This window comes from Nilaparvata lugens, chromosome 4 (genome assembly GCF_014356525.2).
Source record: "Nilaparvata lugens isolate BPH chromosome 4, ASM1435652v1, whole genome shotgun sequence".
Taxonomy (NCBI): Eukaryota; Metazoa; Arthropoda; class Insecta; order Hemiptera; family Delphacidae; genus Nilaparvata; species Nilaparvata lugens.
The window spans coordinates 53,661,451-53,686,318 of record NC_052507.1 but is presented as its reverse complement, the minus strand read 5'-3'; the positions used below and the strand labels follow the sequence as shown (position 1 = coordinate 53,686,318).

The window sequence follows — 24,868 nt, the reverse complement described above, 5'->3', positions numbered from 1 at the left end:
ACACTAGCGTCAGGTGATCAATTTTCATAACGGCAAGGAAAGTTGTGTGAGTGCGCCACACCAGATTTTTGTGTATTGGAATATAGGCTTTAGTACACTCAACAATTAATTTACCACTTTCCGACCGAATGTGACTTATGATGCATGATTTTGGACCGCCTTGACGAGCCGAGAAGAATGAAGTGTAGTAAGATGGAATCTGAGCATTGTGTCAGAAGTTATAAGTGTTTGAAATTTTTTCGTTTAAATTGAATCTGAAGCCTGATAATTGGAGATCTAAAATCAAACTTTGTATAGATGGGGCGGAGCTCCTGAAATTCTTACAAATATACGACATGTGGCAGTTGATAGAGCTTATCAATGACTATGTTAGGTATAAATTCGATCAAAATCGTTGGAGGAGTCTTTGAGAATGTCGCGAAAACCCCTGTTTTAGACATCATTTTTGCCATTTTAGCCGCCAATTTGAATTGCATTTAATCAAAATTGTTCGTGTCGGATCCTTATAGTGTACGGACCTTAAGTTCCAAATTTCAAGTCATTCCGTGAATTGCGAGATGAGATATCGTGTACACAGACTCTGTACACTCATACACTCACACACACACACACACACACACACCACACACACACACACACACACACACACACACACACACCATACCCAAAAACCACTTTTTTGGACTCAGGGGACCTTGAAACGTATAGAAATTTAGAAATTGGGGTACCTCAAATTTTTTCGGGAAGCAATACTTTCCTTACCTATGGTAATAGGGTAAGGAAAGTGGGCCCAAAGACATGCTGTTAAATCCAATATCTACTCCTGCCAAATGCATTCTAGAGGTTGTGATAGCTTTTGTAAAACCATAGAATAGAATAGCTGCCTTTATTTTTACCTAGGAGGGCGAAGTTAGGGCGCAGCCGGCCCTCTCTTACACTCAACCCTCCAATACAATGCTAAATAATTACTAGATTAAACAAATCAAATTCAGAAAAAAATATATACAATATTACAATCAAGGTAAATAAATATTATTAAAATACAAAAATAATAATCAATGGGGAAAAAAAAGAAACCTTAATTATAATTGAGATATGAATAGAAATTAAAGAATTAAAACTGAAAAATAATACAATGTAACAAAAGAAGAAGTAGAAGTAGAAAAAAAGAAGAAGAGGAAGAAAAAGAAGAAGAAGAAGAGGAAGAAAGAGAAATAATAAATATTGAATTGTTTTGAGAAAAAGAAAAAAGAAAGAAAAACTGGCCAATGAACCTTGTGCTAGGTCCAGCCACCCACACCAACCCTGATCCACTTGAAAACAGCCGCGCCAAACCGACGAGCCAGTAAATGGGAACCATGCCGGGTACCACCCCGATCAATGTCACACAAGAAGTGAAAATTTTCAGCTACGTACTTGGGCGTGAGTTTTTAACACTTTATGCAGAAAGAGAACCGCATGAAATGACCTACATTCATGTAACTTCATGAGACCAAGTCGGTCAAAGTATTCAGTCACATGGTTGTCACGTCTGAGGTTGAAGATGAAGCGGACACAGTAGTTATGCGCACGCTGCATCCTCTGTAGTAGTTGAACAGTCATGTCAGTATTTACAATGTCGCAATAGTTCAAAACCGGGAAAATCAAGGTCTTCACCAACATAACCTTTGTTGAAAAAGGAGTGTCAGAAATCTTCTTCAACGTCTTGATCCCAGCAATCACCCTATTGCATGTCAACGTCACATGGTTTGTCCAATCCAAGGTCTTAGTCATAGTGAGTCCCAAGTTTTTCACGTCTGAGCTGTACTCTAATAATATTGTATGCCATTGATTGTAATAAACGGTCCATCTGACAAGTCAAGTGTGTTCAGTAGTCTCAAATAACCAACCATTATTGCCTTTGACTTTGTCTCGTGCACCTTTAGCCCATTATTACCAGCCCAATCAAGTAAACGTACTAATTCATCATTGATTTCCTCTACTGTCGTGTTGAAATCCTTTTTAATACAGTGTTCATAGATTTGCAGGTCATCTGCATATAGATGATATCTGGTGGTTAGTAGAGAACTAGTCACGTCGTTTATGTATATTCTGAACAGTAGAGGACCCAAGACCGACCCCTGAGGCACTCCTCTATCCACATTGCGCCACTGTGAAGAGACACCCTCCACTCTCACACTCTGACACCGACCCTGCAAGTAACACCTTACCCATGCTACAGTGGTGTTTGAAAATCCCAATTTACGAAGTTTATACAAGAGGGTGGGGTGAAAAATGGAGTCAAAGGCCTTACTAAAATCAATTAATACTAGAACAGTTAACTGTCTACCATCCATAGCCCCGCGGATATCATCAGCAACTCTCAGCAGAGCCGAGGTGGTACTGTGACCACTACGGAACCCCGACTGGAAATCGCTAATCAAACCAGAGTCATGAATGTACAGACTCATTTGGGAGTGAGCAATAATCTCCAGTACCTATGACAGGAAGGCAATAAGCTGATAGGCCTATAATCTGAGGGAGTGAGAGGGTTGGAAATTTTGTTGAGAGGAATAACGATAGAGCGTTTCCAGTCTTCAGGAAAAACTGAAGTCATTAGTGAGGTGTTAATTAGATGGGTTAGGAAAGGAAGAATCATGGGAAGAAGGATTTTCAAAATATATGTATATATATACATATATGTATATATGAATAGTATATGTATATAAGTTTTCAGGTCCATATGTATATAAGAAAATTATTTTCTCTCTCCCTATGTTTTTTTCAAGTTGTTTATAACCTCCAAATTGCTAAATAAGGTGAGAAATCTCGCCAAAAGCCAATAGTCGCCATATTGTTCATCAATTTCATGTGAGGTCTTTTAGGTCTGTTCACAGTGATGTCGATTGAAAATTATCGTTTTCTGAGTTATTTAAGAAACAACATTTTAAATGGCCGCCATTTTGTTTTATGAATTTGAAAAATTATCATAATTTTTCCTAGCTTTGTCTGGTAGTTATAAATGATCGTGCAAAGTTTCAATTTCGTATGTTTAACCATTATCTAGAAAAAAAATAATAAGTGAAAAAAGCAAAATGGCCGCTGTGTGAGTAACTGAAGACTTGCGGACAATTTAAATATAATATTTAGATATGTTTTTTACCCAGGAAAAATGCCCTACAATATTGGTAGGCAGTTCGCAAACATTCTGTATTCAAGGCAGAGTTCCATGGGAGTTAATGAGAATCGGAACCATTGAGTCAACTCAAACTATAATTGAATAAATAAAATTAATAAATATTGTGTAACCCGACTGGATCAGTTCTGGTGTTGAAGTTTTCAGGTCACACCCAATCAATTTCAGGGCCTCTGACATGACTTGACTCGAATAAATGAAACCAGTGTATTGGAATCTTGTGATTATATTTTGGTAATCAATAAATTAATTTAGATAGTCACATATAATCTCCATTAGAAAAATCGTTCAGATATTCACAAGGCCAAAATTTAAAGGCTATATTCCATTAAAATAATCATATTTATTGGACTAAATGATCGTGATGGACTATCCCTACGAAACGTAATGTCACCAGAATAACATCAGCAGGCTGACACACACACACACAACAGTGCAAATGACCAGACATAAGCCAAGGTCATCCTATCCCAGACACAAGGATTAAAGCGTGTTCAAAACCAGGATACACGCTAGAACATCATGAATAGCCAATTTCTATTTAATCCTCCTATCACTCTCTGTCAGACTTGCTCCCTCTCTCCTACACACTCTCTCTGTCGTTCTCACTCTTACTCTTTCATTGTCTCTCCTTTTTCATCTCTCATCATCTTTCAATCTCTCCTGATGTCTCTCAATAACGTTTCTATTTCCAGTTCTCTCTCTCACTCTCTCTCTCTTAATCCCTCATTCCATCATTCATCTTTCAATGGAATATCATGGCACTCCCTCTCATATTTATCTCTCTCAATTCTCCTCATAATATATCTAACATTCCCCACACTCTTTATGTCTCTTTTGGTTGGGTGTAAATGGAAATAATAGCCCATTTATAGAAATACAACACAAAATCATAAGTAGTATCATTATGAAACTGTACTTAACCTCCATGTTATCAATAGGAAGATGATACGATAATGATAGACGAGGAAAGCAACACCAATGTTAATCAAATACTGCCATTATAATGTGGACCTCACTATAGTCAGGTTCACTTTTTCAATTTATTGAATAGCTAGCAATATACAATTGATACGAATTAGTTAATAAATACATTAGGATAATTATATGAAGCGATCCAATCTACCATAATGGTTTTCTCTGTCTATCTCTATCCTTATTTATCCTGTATTTTCTCTCTCGCTCACTTGGTCTCTCTCAATATCTCCATACAAACACACACACTCTCCCACAATCCCAGTCACCTCTCAATCACAGCCTCTCTGTCCGCTCTATTCAAATTTTCATTAACTTCCCTACCAGTGCAGTGTGAACTCTATTTATCCTACAACATGCTATCCTTTCAAAGTCCATTTATGTTGTGTTCTGTGCAACATGCTATCATGCTCATGATAGATACCACCTGATGTGGTCCTCAATCCGCCGCCATAATGCAATCTACGACAGACGTGGTTTTATTCCAACATCAATCTCAGGGAAAGCTCTAATGAAGCCCACTGCTACCCTCTATCAACTTCTATAAATCTTATAGATCTTTAAAACAAGAAGTGAATGTGATACAAATCATTTCATAAATATTTATGTTTATATGAGTTTATAATTATAATGTAGATAAATTTCAATTACTCTGTCAGGGGGTCAGTTTTATGTATTTCTTGAAAAGTTGAAATTAAGGTTGAGCGTTGAGGCTGAGTTAAGGTTGCATAGTGATGGAAGCCTGTAAATACAAGTCATTTTATAATTTTGTAACTGATTCTCGCTCTGAATTCTCAGGAGCTTTCGTATCATTAATATAAAATGTAATAAACATTTTTCTGTAAAGTATTTCTGGCACATTTCTATATCTAAATCGAATTAACATGACACTAAAACTAAACAGTTGAACTAAAAACAACACAGCACAACTCATCAACTTGATAAAAAGCAATAATTAAACTCAATACAACTCATATCAGCTCATTTCGATTTTAGTTCTAATTAGGTGTTATTGATTTTACTTTATACTAGTTTATTTTTCTTTCTATTATTTATTATATTTCATAATGTATTTACCTTGTTAATTATGTTTCATCTATCTGATCACACTACTAGAAGCGTGATCAGAAAAATTTTCAAAATACTACTTCATTTCTACTTATATGTTATGTAATTTGAGGAGAAAATAAATTCATTTATTCATATGTTTTCCGGTTTGGAGTTGGGTTATTCTCCTCAGTTTAATTGAAAGGGTAAATGATGATTGAATTAAGTTGAGTTGCATAGTGTTGTATGGAGTTGATTTGTAGTTTGTTTTGTTATGTTTTTGGATTGTCGAGCAATGTATTTGTATTATTTGCGGTGAATGAGATAGTATTTAGAAATAGTGTGTTGAGTTGGGCTGAACGGAGATGTGATATGTTTATTCTTAGCGTCATGTTTTATTATTGGATCGAGATGAGTTGTATTATGTTGGATCGAGATAAGCTATGTAGATTTATCTTGAATTGTATGAGATTGTGGTTATAATATTAAGCGTCTCATGAACCTGAATAATTTCAGATATTGATTCAAACATTTTCAAAACTTATCCAGATTTTGATATTGTAGGTAGAATGAAAAGCCTTTCAATTATGTAATTGGCTTAATTAACTCTGAAAAGTAGTACCTACCAAGGGTACCATAGGGTAAAACCCTAGTTATTTATATTTTAATCAAGGGCAAAAGTGACGCAATACTGTGCTAGTTCGGTGCGGCACCACTAACAGCGCTAGTGCTGCAATTTCCCATCCTTTCATTTTCATTCACTGTAGCCCCACAACTACCATACTATATTCTAATATCATTTCCATGTATGAATTCCTTCTAATCTTGTATTTGCAAGTATTAGATGTGTTCAGTTTCATTATTTTCTGGTAATCAGGTTACCTGCATCAAGGTTACAAAATTGAGAGACCGCAACAAACTTAACAAAATACAATGAGCTGGATTCGCACATATCAGTATCAGTGATAGTGTCCGGTTCAGTGAAAATATAATTCCCATAAGTTCTAATGGGACTGTTCATACTCGCTCAGCTGATCTAAGTAGAAATAGTCCCTTTATAACTTAGGGGAGAATATTTTCCATAGTATTTTCAAATAGAGTATCGGACACGTTATACGTATCGGAACTGATACTTGAATATGAAAATCCAGCTTTAGAAGGTCGCTCTTCAGAGCTGAAATTAAAAAACTTCAAAGAGAAATTAATGAAAGAGACTGGAGAGACCTCTAAACCTTCAGTGATTGAAACTTGATTTATTGTGGAATTCCTGCATACTAATGTGAATGGAGAAATAAGTAATATTGTGTATTACACGAATGAAATATCATCTATCTAATCCAAAACAATAAATAAGTATGAATAGCTATGAACAGCTATTATTCAACTCCTCTGTGGTAATATAAGAAAAACTCGGTCAGATATTAGATGCAGCAATCAGAGTAGGTTAATCGTAGGTTGTCTCTAGATGAAGTCAAAGAAACCCCTCTCAACCAGTCAAGACGATTTAATTTAGTTTGAGTCTTAACGGTAGAGATTGACAAAAATTCAATCTTTCAAATATTTACACAGGTGAGAAGACAAACATCACAAACAGCATTGCCAGACTATTGTGAGCACTGTGGTTCTCTGCCAGGCAATAAACAAATCAATTCAGTCACTTTCCGCATTTTAGCACTGCGTTTCTAATCATATTATACATTAATAACTATTATTAAAGTTTCTTTGAAAGAAGAAACTAATTGCCGAAATCCACCTAAAACACCTACGACACCTAAACGCTCCACAAAAAAAAAAACATCAACATCAATACAGTTCTTCATTTCTATAGTCAGAATTATATTATTTCTCATAAATCAACACAACAGTCCTTGACACATTCTATTTTATTTCCGTAAAACGAACATAAAAATACTCGTACTCACCAGTAATTGGCGGTTCTATTCACGATTCTTACCAAGTTTTCAAAAGAAAAGAGCTATATTGTTCTTGAATCAACTCAACAATATAGATTCGACTTGAAGCCATTAAAAAGGGTACCTATCAGATTACCTCAACTCAATGTTAATTAGCGGTTGTAGTTGAAATGTTTCTAAAAAGAAGAATCACATTTGTTTTGTGATAACATCATAAAGTTTGATTCCTTTTTCCTTTGTCAATGGGAAAAGAAAAATTATATAGAAAAAGCTTAACTCACCTGCAATGATCACCCCCAGTGACCATTGTGCAGCCGAGCCGGGTGACAAAGACCATTGAGGTAGTGACCATCGTACATGACCTCACACAATGCTCGCATCGGTTGCACAACGTTGTCAGAGTGAGCGCCTAGGCGAGTCAGCTGATAGGGGCTGCCTGCGCATGCGAACCACCCCAGTCAATATTAGAGACATCCCCTACCCCAATCCGAACCCCCCAACCAGCCCCCTAACCAGGGTTAGCTGACACCGCTGCTCATATCGACTACTGGTACACCTCCTCCCCTTACTTTACCCTTGCCTTTACTCACACTCCTTAGCCCCCATGAGCCCCTAACCTTACCCTCAGATACCCTTGCCCTTACCCATACCATAAGCCTTCTATCCTCCAGTGAAAGTTCATCACCCATCCTTCTAACACCACTCAACCCATCATATTCATCTAGTACGCCCACGGACATCCCTCTCATCCCCTAATCGAGGTTAGGGATTGATAAAGGTATGAAGAAGAGAAAAATAGTAGAACGAGGTACGTGGAAAAAGGGAAGAAGTGGGAAGATAGTTTAATAGAAGTAAGAGAAAAATACATGGGACGGGGTACGTAATAGAAGGGGAGAACGTAAAGAGTAGATCTCGTAGATGTGAAAAGAAAAATTCATGAAAGCAATTAGAAGTAGTTTGATTAGAATTAATAGATAGAACCACAGGCAAAATATGGTTTGAATGTGTGATAGAACGGTGTGTATAATAGAAATAAAAAAAGTAAGAGATATATAATTATTAGAAGTGTGAATTATTAGTATTCACATCTTGCTTAATAACAGGGGACTATTTAGAGGTCCAAAGACTGGAAAACTGCAGAAGGTTCTACTAAAATAAGGATGATATATAATAAATAAGGCCAGTAAGAAACTTCTTTAAAAGAAAATAAATATGAGGACCTTTACAATACAGCAGGAGAGATAGAAAAAAATTGAGTCAATACGGCTTATTCATATTATTAAAGATTATTCTGGTAATGAAAGTGACAACTTAAATATATTTTTGAATTTGAAAGAAGTTTAGTTGAGAAGAATGGTGGCACGTCAAAGTGAATAGTATTTATTAAGGGAATGGAGGAATAGAGTTGTACCTGTACATGACAGCAGGAAGGCAGGTAGAGTTACGGAGAAGGAAATGAGTCCTATGAAAGGTGACATAAGAAGAGGGGAAAAGCTTCTCAGGAGTGAAGGCAAGCAAGAAAACGGGCAAGAATTACCCAGATAATAAGACAATTCTGGAGAAATAGAAAATAAGGTGACACTATGAGAAATAAGTATAAGTAAGTAATGAGTATAAGAAAGTGGAGAGGCGCCATATTATTCTTCCAATGAAGGTAACAACTACTGATTACTATTTTCGGACCTAACTCAAGTATTTGTTACGAAGTAAGCTCTAGTTAGTTGATGATGGACATTGATGCAAGTAACTGAAGTGTCTTCTAAAGACTGTGTAGTAATAATATACTACAGATTCATCGATAGAGTATGGTAGAGCGACTCAAGGATGATGGAAGAAACCGAAATCTACTCCCAGCAATGAGAAATATTCTGGAATGATTCCAAATCCACCTTCATTTCAGAATCAAATTGGAACTGTGCTCGAATTATTTGATTCCTAATTTGAGGGCTACTTGAATTATTAGATTCCTAATTTGAGGGATATTTTCAAAATTCAAGTTCCAATTAAATCAGGACCATGGAAAGTTTCAACATAGAAAGAGTGAACATAAATCTGAACCACTATAGTTTAGAATAAAATTCATCATACTATTATGATTGAGGTCATAGCTTGATTTCATTCAGCATCGTTCTATAGATTTTACATAAATTTGCTATTATTAATACTATCACAACCCCATGTAAAATCTGGGCCCTGTTGCATGAGAGAATACAAGCTAATATTTTAGCATTCTCCTATTCTAATAATCAGCCGACTACATAATATATATTATTGCTCTGTTGCATATCCATACTTTTTCACTGTTAAAATTAAACTTGAATTTTAAAAAACACTGTTGGAGTGAAAATGACTGGAATGACTGTTCCCAACAGTCTCCTAAATGATCAAATAAATTTATTTTCCCACACACTTTTTGACAAAATAGTTCACAGTTCAAAATTACCGCCCCACTAAGTATCCACCAACCCCCACCACAACCTATTCCTCCACCATCATCCCTTACCACACATAACCTTGACATCTGAGTAAATTCCTACAGTCTGATGATGACCATCAACAGGTCGAAACGATCGTCACTACCAAAGTAAGTGCATTTTCACTCCAAAAGTGTTTTTTTAAAATTCAAGTTTTATATATTATTGGTTATCTGAGTTAGTTTATAGCAGCAACTTGGCCTCCGACAAAAACTTAAACATATTTCATCCCTGTATTGATGATAGTATAAATTCGAAGTTTCCAAAATACTGCTAACTATATCGTGAAGTATTATGATTATACTTGAGTATCTTGAAAGAGCTAGTGAATAATAGTCAAGTAATGGTAAATTCAAAGTTCTAAAAGTACACTACGAAGTACAGTATTCGAAATATATTTAAGTAAGAAGGTATCAGTAGATGGTAGTGAGTGAATAAATGTTGAATGTAGTTTTCAAGGTGACACAAAGAGAAGCGATTTCACCCAGAATATAAATTTTGCAAATCCTGACAAGTCTAGCTTCCGTTTTGCTGCTACAGAGAGACTCACTAAAACTGTCAGCATTAGATGAATGGGAAGCATTAATGTTGTTTATAGGGAATGCTGCCAAGTCTTACGTTTCGCTGCTCTAGTGAAATTCACTTAAAACTGTCAGCATTCCTTATAGGCAATATAAACGCTTCCAATCCAATCAATGCTGACAGCATGAAGTTGATATCACTGTTGTAGCCAAGTACAAAAAAGTGGCGCATTCTCGGAACTAGGTCACGGAACGGGAGAGAAAGGGGAACATCGATAAAGATACAGAAGAAAAGCGGAAAATAAGAAGAAAATATACAAAAGAAAGAGAGAAATGGAGAAACCGAAACCAAGAAAGTGAAGAAGATAAAGAGGAGGAAAACGTAGGAGAAAGAGAAAAGAAGAAGGAGTTGAGTATGGAAAGAGAAGTGAAAGATCGATGTACTTTGCTGCTCTTTTGTTAGAAAGGATTTCCTTTCAACTTTTTCGCCGCTAAACACGAGAGTTCTCATTATTTTTCAAATGATTGATGGAGAAACTATAGAAGCAAGTCTCAGTTTTGCACTTTTTTATGAACCTTCAATATTGAGAGAGAACTAAAGCAAGAGAGAGAGAGAGAAATAGAGAGTAAAAATCTTAAGGAAAGAGAAAAGAACTACCTTGATATTGAACTTTTGCACACGAATTGACTGCAACATACCTGCAACAAACCAACATAGAAAATAAAATAAAAAAATTGAGAATTCAAAGTAAAAATAAATTGTAACTTTTAAAATAATACACAGAACATACTAATCTTGGTGACAAATCGAATTCAATCGATTGTATTCTTGTATATATTATACATAGATTGATAAGAAGGCAAATATAGTATAATTCATTTCTGAATGTGAGCATTGGATGGGAAATCAAATTGTTTTGGTTGAATGGAAAATATTGATGACTAGCTGGTCCGGCGAACTTCTTACCACCAAATAGTTAATGCATCTCATGAAAAACTTTAGCTGGATGCACGCCTGAGGAGGCACGATGCGGCATTTTGCATCCAGGTGCTTCTTGCTTATTGGTTATAATAGCCCAGTCAATGAAGGTCCAAAAAAGCAGTTTCGATCCGAAAATTAAATAAAAGCTGAATCTCCCACCATCGATAGAACCCTCCCAGAGGGTCATTCTCCCAAAAGTCCCAAAAAATCCCCTTGGAGCTTTCCGCCCCAACCCCCTAAAACATGAAAAATGCAGGTAAACACGGGAAATGAATTATCTCTGTAATCATTGATCGGAAACAGTTCTATTATATGCCATTCAATCAGTTACATTATGGACTACAATATTAGTTTTATTCATTTTTTCAATAAAATCAACAGTTTTGTTGATAAAATGATATATATGTAAAAATTGAGGGGGTTTGTGATTTGATTTTTTTGTTTTCTCCGATTAACCTCGAAACAAGTAGTTTTAAAGAAAAATGAGTCAAATAATTAATGTAGCCACTCTCATTGCAAATCCATTGGTGTATATTGTTATGTATTTGCGATTCAATTTGACGCTGTGGAAGGGGAAACAGTCGACGCGGAACGGCGCGGCTGACTCTCTTAGCCATAGTAAACAGCAAACTGGAAATCAATTATCTCTGTAACCATTAATCGGAAAAAAATCTATCATATGTCATTCGATTCGTTACATTATGGACTAAAATATTAGTCGTATTCATTTCCTCAATAAATCAAACAGTTTCCTTGATAAAATAATATATACATAAAAATGTAGGGGTTTTTCGATTTGATTTTTGTTTTCTCCGATTAACTTCGAAGCAAATAATCTAAAGAAAATTAGACAAATAATTAATGTAGCCACATCCATTGCGAATCCATTGATGTATATTGTTATTCATTTGCGATTCGATTTGACGCTGTGGAAGGGGAAACAGTCGACGCGGTATGGCGTGGCTGACTCTCTTCACCATAATAAACAGTAAAATACGACAGTAGTAGGCCTACTGCTTTCTAAGTTGCATCTTATTCACACCATGGCGCTCGAAACAATCAATTTTGTCTATTGTTTTGACATGCGATGAAACTAATTTTTCACATTTTAATTCTCTAAATTCTCTAAAATCATTTTGTTGTTATAGATGTGCTAAATCATGCATTCTATGACAGACAAAGATATTGTTTGCAACCGATAAAATATTCATACTATTACATAATATAATACATATTTAAAATATGTGTGTATGATTATAATTCTATGCTAAAATTTATCATAAGTTTTGTCAAAAACTGAGATAAATCATAGATTACATTAGTGTTAACAGTGGCAATTTCCTGAAAAATCATAGCGTGCAGTCTTAGCTGTTTTCTACAGTTAATTTTCTTCAAGCCAGGTTGATAATATACCTTCAGTTGAGCCAAATATATATGACGGCTGAGGCATAAAAAAAATATACATTGGGATAGTTGAGTCGAAACTTTCTATGATTCTCTCTGTAAAGTAGCTTATCTTCCGTTCTTACTAGTTGAATCTAGATTATTTAGACAGTTCAATATGAAAATTCAGTAGATTCTAAAGATGAAAGCCATGCAAAAATACAAATTAAGGAAGAGTAAGCATGCATAAAAGGTAGGAAAATCATGAAAGTGTTTCACATTTAACCACAAAGTACCCTACCGTATAAGATTAATTGAAAGACGATTCATCATCTTCTATTATTTTTGTTAAAACATCGATTTTTAAACTTCCACTCGCATCTTGTCATTCACTATACAAGGTTGGCAGAAGCTTTTCTTTATGTCGATTAATGTTGATTGAAATTGATTTTAATTAGGGCACCAAAAGGATAGATCATTTTCTATTTGAAGCATTCAAATTGAATCTATTTACAGATTTAGTTGGGTGAAGCTATTTGAAAAATGTACCTGATTATCAATTCCATGGTTTTTATACCATTCTAGTTCATTGTGATCATTGAAGGGTTGAAGTGATGAGTTAGTTCAAGTGAATTCTAGTACACAAGTATATTGTGCTTATGATGGGCTCTTCTTTATTTTCTATCGATGTTTTGCTCCAGTAGAGAAAATTAAAAAATGTTGGTTCCACATTTTATAAGCTTTATAAATAATATAAATTTGATAAGTCCAATATCAAATTAATCGATGTTGACTTTCATTGTATCGCTTTGTATCAATGTTACTTGCACTGTTTGCAATTCATCACTATTCTCTCAAGAATTAGTTTTTTATGAATTTCATGATATGAAAATTGAAATTCAAATGCTTTTTGGATGACGTTCACATTCCACTGGTTTTTTCAATAATTGTTACGTTGAAGAGTGAGGCAAGTCAATCCATTTGGAAGTAAAAGGAAATCACAGTGCGATTTGAACTGTGGATAGTAACTTTGAAATTCAGTTGCTTAATTCATTACGGCTTGATACTATCATTTATAATTATAGTTGATCAGAAATATGGATTGTCTATAATGTTTATATTTCAGTTTGACCAATCTTCTATCACAGTCTCGCTTTCATTCATAAACATGATAATCCTAAATACGTTGGTTACCTTAAAGATGTAGCTTATCTTACGTCGAACAATGTACAATATAAGCAATTTTCATTAAATTGCTATTATGATAATCATTGGAATTTCTGCCTGTGATTGAGAAAAAGTCATTTTATGAGCCTTGAAATTCATACCTAGAAAAAGTTGCATTATTACTAGAAATTTTGTTATTTTTACTATTTATTATAGGTACTGTACATTGATTTCTGTGATTATAGAGATCAACTACTTTATTCTGAATCAGGATAAGGATAAATAGGGGAATTATGAGATAGGGATAACATCCATAGTTCCATAGCATCAATTTGAAAGCTCTGATAATAATGATTTGAACGGAACTGCGATTCTGGCTTGGTAGGTATTGTCTCTTCATGTTCAGTGAGAATAGAAAGCTTCAGAGTAATTCGTTCTCACTATATGTGATAATATTGGTAATATTTGGTAACATTTGTTAATATTTGAACCGAATGTGCAACAAATTGATCTACTTTCAGCTTGAAATTTTTTTTTTTTTTTTGTTCTTGAAAATAAATTTTGAATCTTAATTTTTCACAAAATAAGGATAAGATGAAGGAGTCGGACACATAATATATCATGAAACTTTGATGAAAAACATCAATATCTGAAACTAGAGTTATCAAATTGTGTTACCTCTGACTCGTATGGAGAAGGCACACTTCAAATTAATATAATAAATTCTGTGAGAAAACAACGAAATCCTGATTTTTATCATGAGCATGGTTAAATCAAGAAAATTGTAATATTTTTTAAGAGTATTGAAAAGTGAAAATCTATATACAGCGCATGTCAAAACAATAGACAAAATTGATTGTTTCGAGCGCCATACTGTAAATGAGATGCAATGTAGACAGCAGTATTATTCTGTTTACTATGGTGAAGGGAGTCAGCCGCGTCGGCTGTTTCCCCTTCCACAGCGTCAACTTGAATCGCAAATACATAACAATATACATAAATGGATTCGCAATGAATGTGGCTACAATAATTATTCTTCACATTGTTCTTTAAAACTACTTGCTTCGAAGTTAATCAGGGAAAACAAAAAAATCAAATCGAAAAACCCCTAAATTTTTACATTATATTATTTTATTAAGGAAACTGTTCGATTTATTGAGAAAATTAATTCGACTAATATTGTAGTCCTTAATTTAACGAATCGAATGGCATATGATAGATTTTTTTCCGATTAATGTTTACAGAGATAATTGAATTCCAGTTTGCTGTTTACTATGGCTAAGAGAGTCAGCCGCGCCGTTCCGTGTTGACTGTTTCCCCTTCCACGGCGTCAAATCGAATCGCAAATACATAACAATATACATTAATGGATTTGCAATGAGAGTGGCTACATTAATTATTCGGCTCATTTTTCTTTAAAACTACTTGCTTCGAAGTTAATCGAAGAAAACAAAAAAATCAAATCGCAAACCCCCTAAATTTTTACATATATATTAATTTATCAAGAAAACTGTTAATTTTATTGAAAAAATGAATAAAACTAATATTGTAGTCCATAATGTAACTAATCGAATGGCATATAATAGAGCTGTTTCTGATCAATGGGTACAGAGATAATTGATTTTCCGTGATTACCTGCATTTTTCAACTTTGAGGGGTGCTAGGGGGGAAAGCTCCAAGGGGATTTCTTGGGACTTTTGGGAGAATGACCCTCTGGGAGGGTTCTATCGATGGTAGAAGATTCAGCTTTTATTTAATTTTCGGATCGAAAAAACCTTTATTGACTGGGCTATAATGGAAGAACTCACACACACTGGATCGGGCATGTCGTGGAACCAGTACCTCCTATATTACTACCTCCGGTTTACAGGAAGTCCTGGGTAGAGCGATCTCCATGAGATCAACACTTTGTATCACCAAGCCGCGCCTTCTCAGGTGTACTTAGCCTTAGCTTAATCTGATGCACTGTATTTTTATGAAAAATAACCAACAATCAGTATTTACATTTTGTATGAATATAGTTTTGGGTATTCCCCAAAATCTTGTACTGAAAGGAAATTGATAGGTCTCAGAGCAAGAAGCTGTATTGTTATCACCAGATACAGTGTCAACGGTCTAGATTGGATAATGACGGCTCTCAAGGCTATGTTTATGAACAGCCAAATTAAAAATAAAAGTATTATTGCAATTTATTTAATAATATAATATTTTAGGGTTAGGTTCTTTGGTATTTACTAGTCGGTGACCTTAGTAATCGGTCGAGCCGTATGTTTTGAGAATTAGCCAGACACCTTGTGGCAAATTAGTTGCGTATAAATAGCATTCGCTTAGACTATGATCAGAGGGTTTAGTAAGCAAGCATGCCAAATGAATGGAAACAAAAAAGCGATTAAGAAAGCACAAAAATATTTATTGTATTAATCGAGCATGAACAAATATAAGAAACAAAACAAAAAGATAAAGGAAATGGGATGTAACTTTATTCAGCGCAATGATACATGATACAGTTTTGGGATGTACCAATCACAATGCAGTATTTGACTGGCGCTAAAAGCAAATTAATTTAAAATGTACATGTATTATTTATAGAAATAATAAAAATTTGTAATCTTTATAGAGCGTATAGATTTGTGTAACCAATGTAAAATAGGAGTTTAAGACTAAAATATTCACTCAATGGATAGTAATATGACAGTTTTGAATGGACTATTTGACAGTATTAAATTATGTCATAGCGGAGTATTTAAAATCCACCAATGAGAGTGGATATTTAAATTTTATGTAAATTGAAAAGTCGGAAGTATGGTTGTAGAAGAATAGGGGAAGATCCATACCCATTTGCTTGCCAGAGGTCACCAGGGACGCCCACCAATTTGAGAGCTCAAGACTAGATCCCTTTTTTATATAATTTTGTATTAAGAGTTAAAGTTGATTGAATAATTAAAAATTAAATTGCATAAGACTCAGTGAATTTGTAGTATGACATGAGTCATTAAATCTAAATATTCCCATTGGAGAAGATGACAGCAGCCCACCAGAAAGGTCTAGGACATCGAAACAAATTCGGATCACCATCATAATTGTGAAAAATCGACACTCTTGAAAAGTTATTAAGGAGGGCCCTCAGTGCTACAAAATAATCACAATTAAATAAAGCTAGCTCGTCGAAGGGTTATTTAAATATTAAAATTAAAATAAAAAAAACGGGCATGTCATATTGATAAATTATTACTTGAATAATTTGAGCAAATATTCAAGGGACTATTATTAAGAACAATTCATGAGATTTAAATATATAAGTATGTACAGATGGAATATTTATTAATATTTGACTTATCATATATGCTCACTCAGTTATCTTTTTTATCAGTAATTTATTAGAATTTTTATGAAGCTCATGTTCATAAGATAGATTGATTTATCTGAATTCCACCAGAGGCCGAACCCAAGCCCTGAGATATATTTTAATATTTATATTTTTTCATATGTTTTGGATGTGAGATTTATAAATTTTATTCGACAAGCAACAGCAAGTCAACAACTGAGCTGTATAAGTTGAAGGAATATATGCTGATTAAAGAAGCACATGATTTATTAATTAATGCAAATAAGCAAAGTAAAATCTTTAGTGAGCTGTCTGTGATATTTTTTCTTAATATATATATTTTCTCATATTATTTTTATATTTGTTGCTCTATTTTTTGTAATTGCTCATTGACATTTTCATGTAATTATATATATTTTTACATGTTGAATAGTGTACCCTTTATTTAAGATCCTATCCTCATGCATGACCAATCTTGTTATAGTCTATTTTATTACCAGTATTGACATAGTATTTGAATTATCAACCAACTATATTCTTCACCAAATAAGTTGGATAAATCAGCAAAATACAGCATTGATTATCAAATCTTTGGAAATAATATGTTCTCAAGATTTATTTAAATTATTCAGAACCATCACATCTGATTTGGAAGAACTCAAGGGTCATAGTATTAAGTTGCAGCAGTACTACAAATTAATAGAATTTATAAGGTATTCAGATAGAGTATCGCCTTTGATTCCACTCGGTATCATCTTACACTGTTGACCCCTTTGTCAGATGGTGGCGGGTGGCATTGGTGACGATACCATACTGTCTAGTACAAAAATCAGAGCCCTTATATCTATCTACCTCTCCTGCATCTATATTTGTGGAGTTAACCAAATCAGTCATAAGAACTGTGAACTGTTAAAGCAGCCGACGTTTGCAGCCATCGTAAGCAGAGAATTATTTGAGCTCCTAGGAGAGTCGGCAAGAAACTGGTGGTATTTTTCTTTCAGGAGTCACAATAATATTAAATTTATTCAAAAAGCTTTGCTCTACCGACTGCGGCCAAGCAGGGCACATGCGACGCCAAATATAACGTCACAATTTATATCTCAATATGGACTTCCTATGTGCTTAGTTAGCTGTGCAGCAGTTTGTATTTTCAGTTATACTTGTATGCAGCTTGCTGGGAATTGAATGTTATAACTCCTTGCTGCTGATTTTTTCGTGCATATTCTAAATTTACAGCGTTTCGAGTTCTACGACCCAAGTTTGGACATCATTCGTACCGCAGCATTATTAGGAATTAATATTTTCTGAATCAGTAGAAAGAAAATAGAAAAACAGATCCACCAAAGGCTGTTGGATGACACAATGATTATAAGAGCTGATTTTTATTTCTGTGTGTGACCAGCTCACAAATCTTCTCCCACAAGGATTACATGCAAACTTGAAGGACTGTAGGAGAAAGTCCTGGAGTTGGATTTCAAATTTGATAGGCCATAAACCTGGTCCTGAACATAACGAACAAAACTAAAAAAATCATCAAATTCGGTGCACACATAAGAAAGTTAAAACTACTTTACTATGACTTTAAAAATTTGGTCACCATCGTGGATCCGCCATTTTTAATGCAACTTCATTTTTTTAAATAGGAAGGTGGTCATGCAATACTTGATTTCGATAAGTAATTTCAAGAAAAAAATTAATGGTGAAAACCGTGCATCGATATCTCAAACCATTTAGAAGATATTCACATTATTAATCAATACTATTCAAAGCAGAAAGGAGAAAGCAAAGCAGAAAGTATAAGAACGGCTTAGTATCTCAAAAGAACATGTTATTCCAAGGTGGGTGTGATTGGGGGGACATACACAAGTAGCGCCCAGCGGTCAAATGGGAGTGATACATGGCTCCCTTACACAAGTACACTGTTCACGTAGTGACGTCAACACTGACAGTCCCATTATTTGTCCCGCTATCACTCTCTCTCTGTCGAAGAGAGACCGATATATATGCTTTTCGATAACCATCTGCTGCAATATTTCCTCCCTATTTGCCTTATCCGTTCAACCTAGACCTCCTGCTAAATTATCAAGAAATAAGACCAGCAGGCTTGCTTCGCTCGCCTTCATTTTCATTAGATACTTTAAGCCTTGATTGAATCGTCGGTTGATTTGAATTAAGAAAGCATTCGGTTGCGTAATTTCCTTTTTTTATAAAAAGGAATAAAAAATGGAGTGGTAAAACACCATGATTAAGAAATCATGATAATTTTTGTAATGGAGTCTAGTTCTTTCTGTAATTTTCTGAAAAGAGATGAAGGAGTGAGACAATTTTTTTCATTTTTTTATAAGAATGAATAAAAAATGAAGTGATAAAACACCATGATCAAGATATCATGATGATTTTTGTAATGGAGTCTAGTTCTTTCTGTAATTTTCTGAATGGTACAAATTAATAATTTTTTCACATTGTCTCTGTCATAAAGACAAATAAAATGAAAAATCAAAACATTAGAATGAATGATCGAGACAATAAGTTGCTTCAACTAATGTGACAGTGATCATTCATTGAAGATGATTCTTAATGAATGATTGAAATCATTGGTTCTAGCCCAATCTTTTATTATCAATTCGAATGGAATTACAGCATAGAAATCTATATGTCATTAAGAAGGCTAATACGTGTTTTGCTTGAAGCATCCTTAGTATACTGTAGTGAATTTGAATTTCGCTCCTTCAGTCGGGGGACATAATGTCGGCTGCTAGTGAGAGCGAAATGGCATCACTCATGATGACGTCACGGACGTTCACTTTGTTACGTTCAATCTGTGAGTGCCCAAACACCGCTGGGCGGAAGTTGCAGATTCCCGATTGGGGATCCTACTCGAAATGAAACTACCACTTTACTATGACTTTTAAAAAAATCTGGTCGCCATCTTGGATCCGCCATTTTGAATGCAACTTTATTTTTTTTAATTAGGAAGGTGGTCATGCGATACATGAATTCGATAAGAAATTTCAAGAAAAAATGAATGGCCAAAGCTGCACATCGATATCTGAAACCGTTTAGAAGATATTCATTCACATTATTAATCAATACCTCTCATGCATTTCATTTCTGATTTGCATGGCATTGATTAATAATGTGAATATCTTCCAAACGGTTTGAGATATCAATGTGCGGTTTTTGCCATTCATTTTGTCTTGAAATTTCGTATTGAAATTATGCATCACACGACCACCTTTCTATTTAAAAATATAAAGTTGAATTCAAAATGGCGGACTAGATTTTTATAGTCATAGTAAAGTAGTATTTTCAATTTGAGTAGGATCCACAATCACAACCACCTTGGAATAACATTTTTTTATGAGATACTAAGCCGTTCTTATACTTTCTGGTTTGAATAGTATTGATTAATGATGTGAATATCTTCAAAACGGTTTGAGATATCGTTATGCGGATTCCGCCATTCATTTTTTTATTAAAATTCTGTATCAAAATCATATACCTTTAAAAAAAAATTAAGTTGCATTTAAAATGATGGATAGATGGCGGACCAATTTTTTTTTATTTGAGTAGGATCCCCAATCACACCCACCGTCATATTACCTTTGTTTATGATATATTAAGCCGTTCTCGGACTTTTCACCCATTCTGTATAATTTTGTAAAGGCAGTGACTAATCGATCTTACAGGTTCTAAAGGTTGCTTGAGCTCTTCTCCCATAAGCAGACTAAATTGAGAAATTTAATTGAAAGTTTTTGGTGGTTGCAGCAAAGCAATAGCATAACGATATATTCAGTAAATATTCAAAGTTGAATTTCATTCAATCTAAGGAATGAAATCACCACAGAGAGAGTTTTAAATATTAATGGAAGAGACTTAACATGTTGTTAAAAATCAACTTAGAAATTCCACAACATCAATATTCACTCTACAATTTTTAATATTACAATCAATATGACTTCATAGCAAAGTGAATGAAATGTAGCTAGATGGAGCCATATTATTGGTATTTGGCTGATGTATCAAGGTGGAAGGCTCTCTCATTGGCCGATACAAGTCAATGGACACTCCCCCCACAATAAGCGTGACTTGGCCAATGAGATCCGTTCACTGTTCATGAACAGTCAAATACCGAAGATAAAGCAATTGCTTCTCCCACTATGGGCGTGTCTTGTTTCGGCCAATGATACTTTCATTTTGATCACAACATGTTTCGGACATTCATGCCATGAAAGTTCATGCATGATTCGGACATTCAAGTCTTGAAAGTGGCATGAATGTCCGAAATATGTTATGATAAAATAATTCAAGAAAGGTACTGAGATTTGTAATTTATATTAGAAGTAGCCCTAAACAGACAATGATTACAAAACTATCCTTAAATTGGCATACTGTACATTATTTATGGCTCATTTTCAAGATTTATGTTCACTAGTTTCTCTCATTTTGTGAGTGTATGTTTGTGTGTGTGTGTGTGTGTGGTGTGTGTGTGTGTGTGTGTGTGTGTGTGGTGTGTGTGTGTGTGTGTGTGTGTGTGGTGTGTGTGTGTGTGTGTGTGTGTGTGTTGTGTGTGTGTGTGTGTGTGTGTGTGTTGTGTGTGTGTGTGTGTGTGTGTGTGTGTGTGTGTGTGGTGTGTTTTTGTGTGAATGTTTGTTTGAGTAAATAAGATTTTTACCTATTAAGATTCCTTGCTTTTAGTTTTCTCAGTTTTTTTTCTTAATTTTTTAAATTTGTAGTGTAGTGTTCAGTTGTTTTATTGAAATTCTTATTCATAATTTATTTTTGAATTGTAAAGTATATTATTATTTTTATGTAATGTAACTAATAATCGTGGGTTAAGTGGAAGAGGGGGCTTTATCGCCTCAATTTCGCCCACATCACTTTTGAAATTGTAAAGTGAAAATAAAAGGCATTAATCTATCTATCTATCTATTTTTCGACAGATAAGTTAGTACAACATCAAGTCCTCTGATTAATTATTCAATGATAATCGAAAACTATTTTATCTTTTGATATCGTTTTAGACTTTAGTTTGAATAACCTACTAGTATTATTCGGGAGCAGGGGGCTGAAGCTCCTCGAGTCCCCCCCCGTCGACGTGCCTGCAATTACTTCTCATTAAAATTATGAAATCAAGCGAATTCTCTTCGAATTGGGATTTATTATAATATAGTGTAACAGGTTGAATTCACTTTTCACATTCAACACTATTCCAATCCAAAAAAATTCTTGGTTTTCAGAAGTCGTCGGAATCCGAATAGTGTTTAAAAATACAATGAAAACCAAACAAGATATGACCAGACCAGTTAGGAGCGTCATTGGCTAAAAGCCTGCACTTTGTTGCGAAATGAAAATGAATTGGAATGCAGTACTATTTTTGCACTCTCTATTGCATTTTTTTCTGCACTCGTCTCTCCCCATGGTCAAGTGCACTTGCAAAAATAGTTGAACACAAACACACAGCACGTGCCAAAAAACTACAGCCAACTATAACTATAGTGTTCAACATAAACGATATCTGCACAATATTTCCATCACCTACGCGCGTTACGTCAACGTTGCTATTTTTTAGTTTGCTGCAAACAGATGGGAAACACACACAACTGCCAAATTAACGCCAACTATTTGCATTTGCACAATGAATTGCTGCGGATGTTTATGGCGTTACAGTGCTAAATCTGTATAGAATACAAAACTTTAGAAGCAAATAGAATAAATATACACTATATAATACATAGTACTTTGAGAATACAAAATTATAAATTAGATTTGGAAGGAGACAACGGAAATAATTTGAACAAATGAAAAAATGAAATAGGTGTAACCGAAAATAATACTTGGTCATCTCTGACGAAGTTATGAGTGCATCTCAGGATAATTGTGTTTATATTTTGATAGGGTATTAACATTGTGAATTGAGTGATAATCGCTGATCAATAAAAACCTGTAAACAATCATGGTTCTAGTAACGCCTTTCACCACCAAATGTCTTTATATTTGAGATGCACTTTATTGGAAAACCATTGTCAATACGTTTAAAAAGAATAGTTCAAGAAGCAAGAGATACTGTAGTCTTCTAAAATTCATTTCCATTTCCAGATTATACTGGAAGATTGAAGATGTATACAATTTGGAAATTAACTTGAAAGCCCCCACAGTGAATTCCAAACTTCATTCTCTGAAAACAAGTTCTAACCTTGATTGGTTAATAATTAGAATACCTCCTTCAGAGTGTTTAGACAGAAAAAATAAGGTGACTGAATAATACAACAACGACTGTCATAACTTAATGATTTATTACTGTGTTCTCTGTTCAATACAGAAAAACAAATGATCTCTTATTTACCATTTATTATGAATATATATGTACATAATCAACATATCACATGGTTTTGGAGGCTCTTCAAACCAATATTTCATACATGTATATATGGTTTGTAAAAACTCAGAATATTCTATCTTTTTGTCGGATAATGGATTCACAAGTCTTTGTGAATCATACCTATATTTCGAAACACATACTTCAAAATGTTATAGCTATAATCGACTAATGACCCTGAAAAGCTTGTATGTATACCTATATTCATCAAGCATTCATGCATTAGTGGCGACCTTGTTTTTCCCGGCCATTATTGTAACTAATATGTCATTTTACAGTAATTGTTTCGTGTCACTTGATATGACTGGCTTCAGCAAAGCTAGCACACAACGCATTCTGTGTTGAAAATTGGAACTAAATTCATATTGTGCTTGAAACTAAGAGTATATTTTAATTTAATTTATTCATTTTTCAATGAACAACTATCAGTTGTTTTACATAGTTTCAAACAATTATTTTCAAAATGTAAAAGTTCGATACAAAAACTTCATGGTGGAACTTCAAATGTTCGGATAAATGCCTTTATTTTTCAAAAGAATTCAGTATCAACTTTTTACAAGAGACTCAATCTAATTATCTTGATATCGAAGAGATGGAACTAATTTACGAAATTCGCCTTCTGAAAATACAGCTCCAAAATTTAAATTTAAATCACAACTCTGAAATGAAGAAATCGGGAGTCTCTCATGGTCAATGAACATAAAGCCTGATGTAATTCATGAACATCCAGGTACAGAATTTCAACAATTCCAGAATAACATTGATAAAATACCCGATGAAAAATTTTCATCCAGAAAAGGTGAAAAAAATTTTTGATTGTCATTTTAAAAATTTACAAAAAATAATCCAATTCCACTTAAATAACAATTAATACTAATAACTACTTTAACATTTGTTAAATAACTCTCTCTGCATAGCTCAGGGGTCAACTGCAATGTTCCCCCTCTCCACTCAATATCCCGCACCCTATTTCAGCCAATAAGGATTTTCGGCGTTGTTGCCGTTTTTGGGCGTTAGATGTTTGGGAGGGGTGACAGAGGGGGCGCCGAGGACAGGGTTGGAAAGGAGTTACATTGCGCGGGTCAGTGTTTCCACAATCCCTGGAGGTGTATTGCACGCAGTATCTCTGCGCCTTCACTTGGTTTCTCTCACTCTCTCTCATCTCTTACTTTCTCTCACTGTAACCTGCTTCCCTACTACTTCTAACTCAATCAATCTCTTCCTCTCATCCACAAATTCATGTTTTATACACTCCCCTCTTCCACTTTATCATTTTCTATCCATGTTTCTCTTCCACTCAATTGTTTCCTTTCACACTATTTTTCTCTCTCATTCATTCCCTCACTCACTCCATGACTACCCTGCTTCTCCACTCCTTCCAACATTCACTTAATCCCTTCCTTTCAGTCCCACATTTATCTTTTATACACCTCCCTCTTCTCTTCAACACTTTCTTCTTCCACTCAGTAATTCTATCTCTTTCACTGTATTCTCTTTCTCGATCCGCTCCTCTCAATCACTCTCCCG

General features: G+C 34.5%; 1 protein-coding gene across 2 annotated transcripts in view; it reads right to left on the bottom strand.

Annotated features, from left to right (window-relative positions):
* The window catches only part of LOC111053043 (DNA-directed RNA polymerases I, II, and III subunit RPABC3), a 212,016-nt gene that overhangs the window by 144,803 nt on the left and 42,345 nt on the right, over nucleotides 1-24,868 (bottom strand). The window contains exon 1 of one of the 2 annotated variants that reach the window (XM_039425853.1): nucleotides 7,392-7,494. The exons of the other annotated variant lie outside the window; for it this stretch is intronic. The gene's annotated coding sequence lies outside the window, so the exon portion shown is untranslated. Of the gene's footprint in view, nucleotides 1-7,391; nucleotides 7,495-24,868 lie in introns of those variants that run through there. 2 annotated transcript variants of the gene reach the window in all.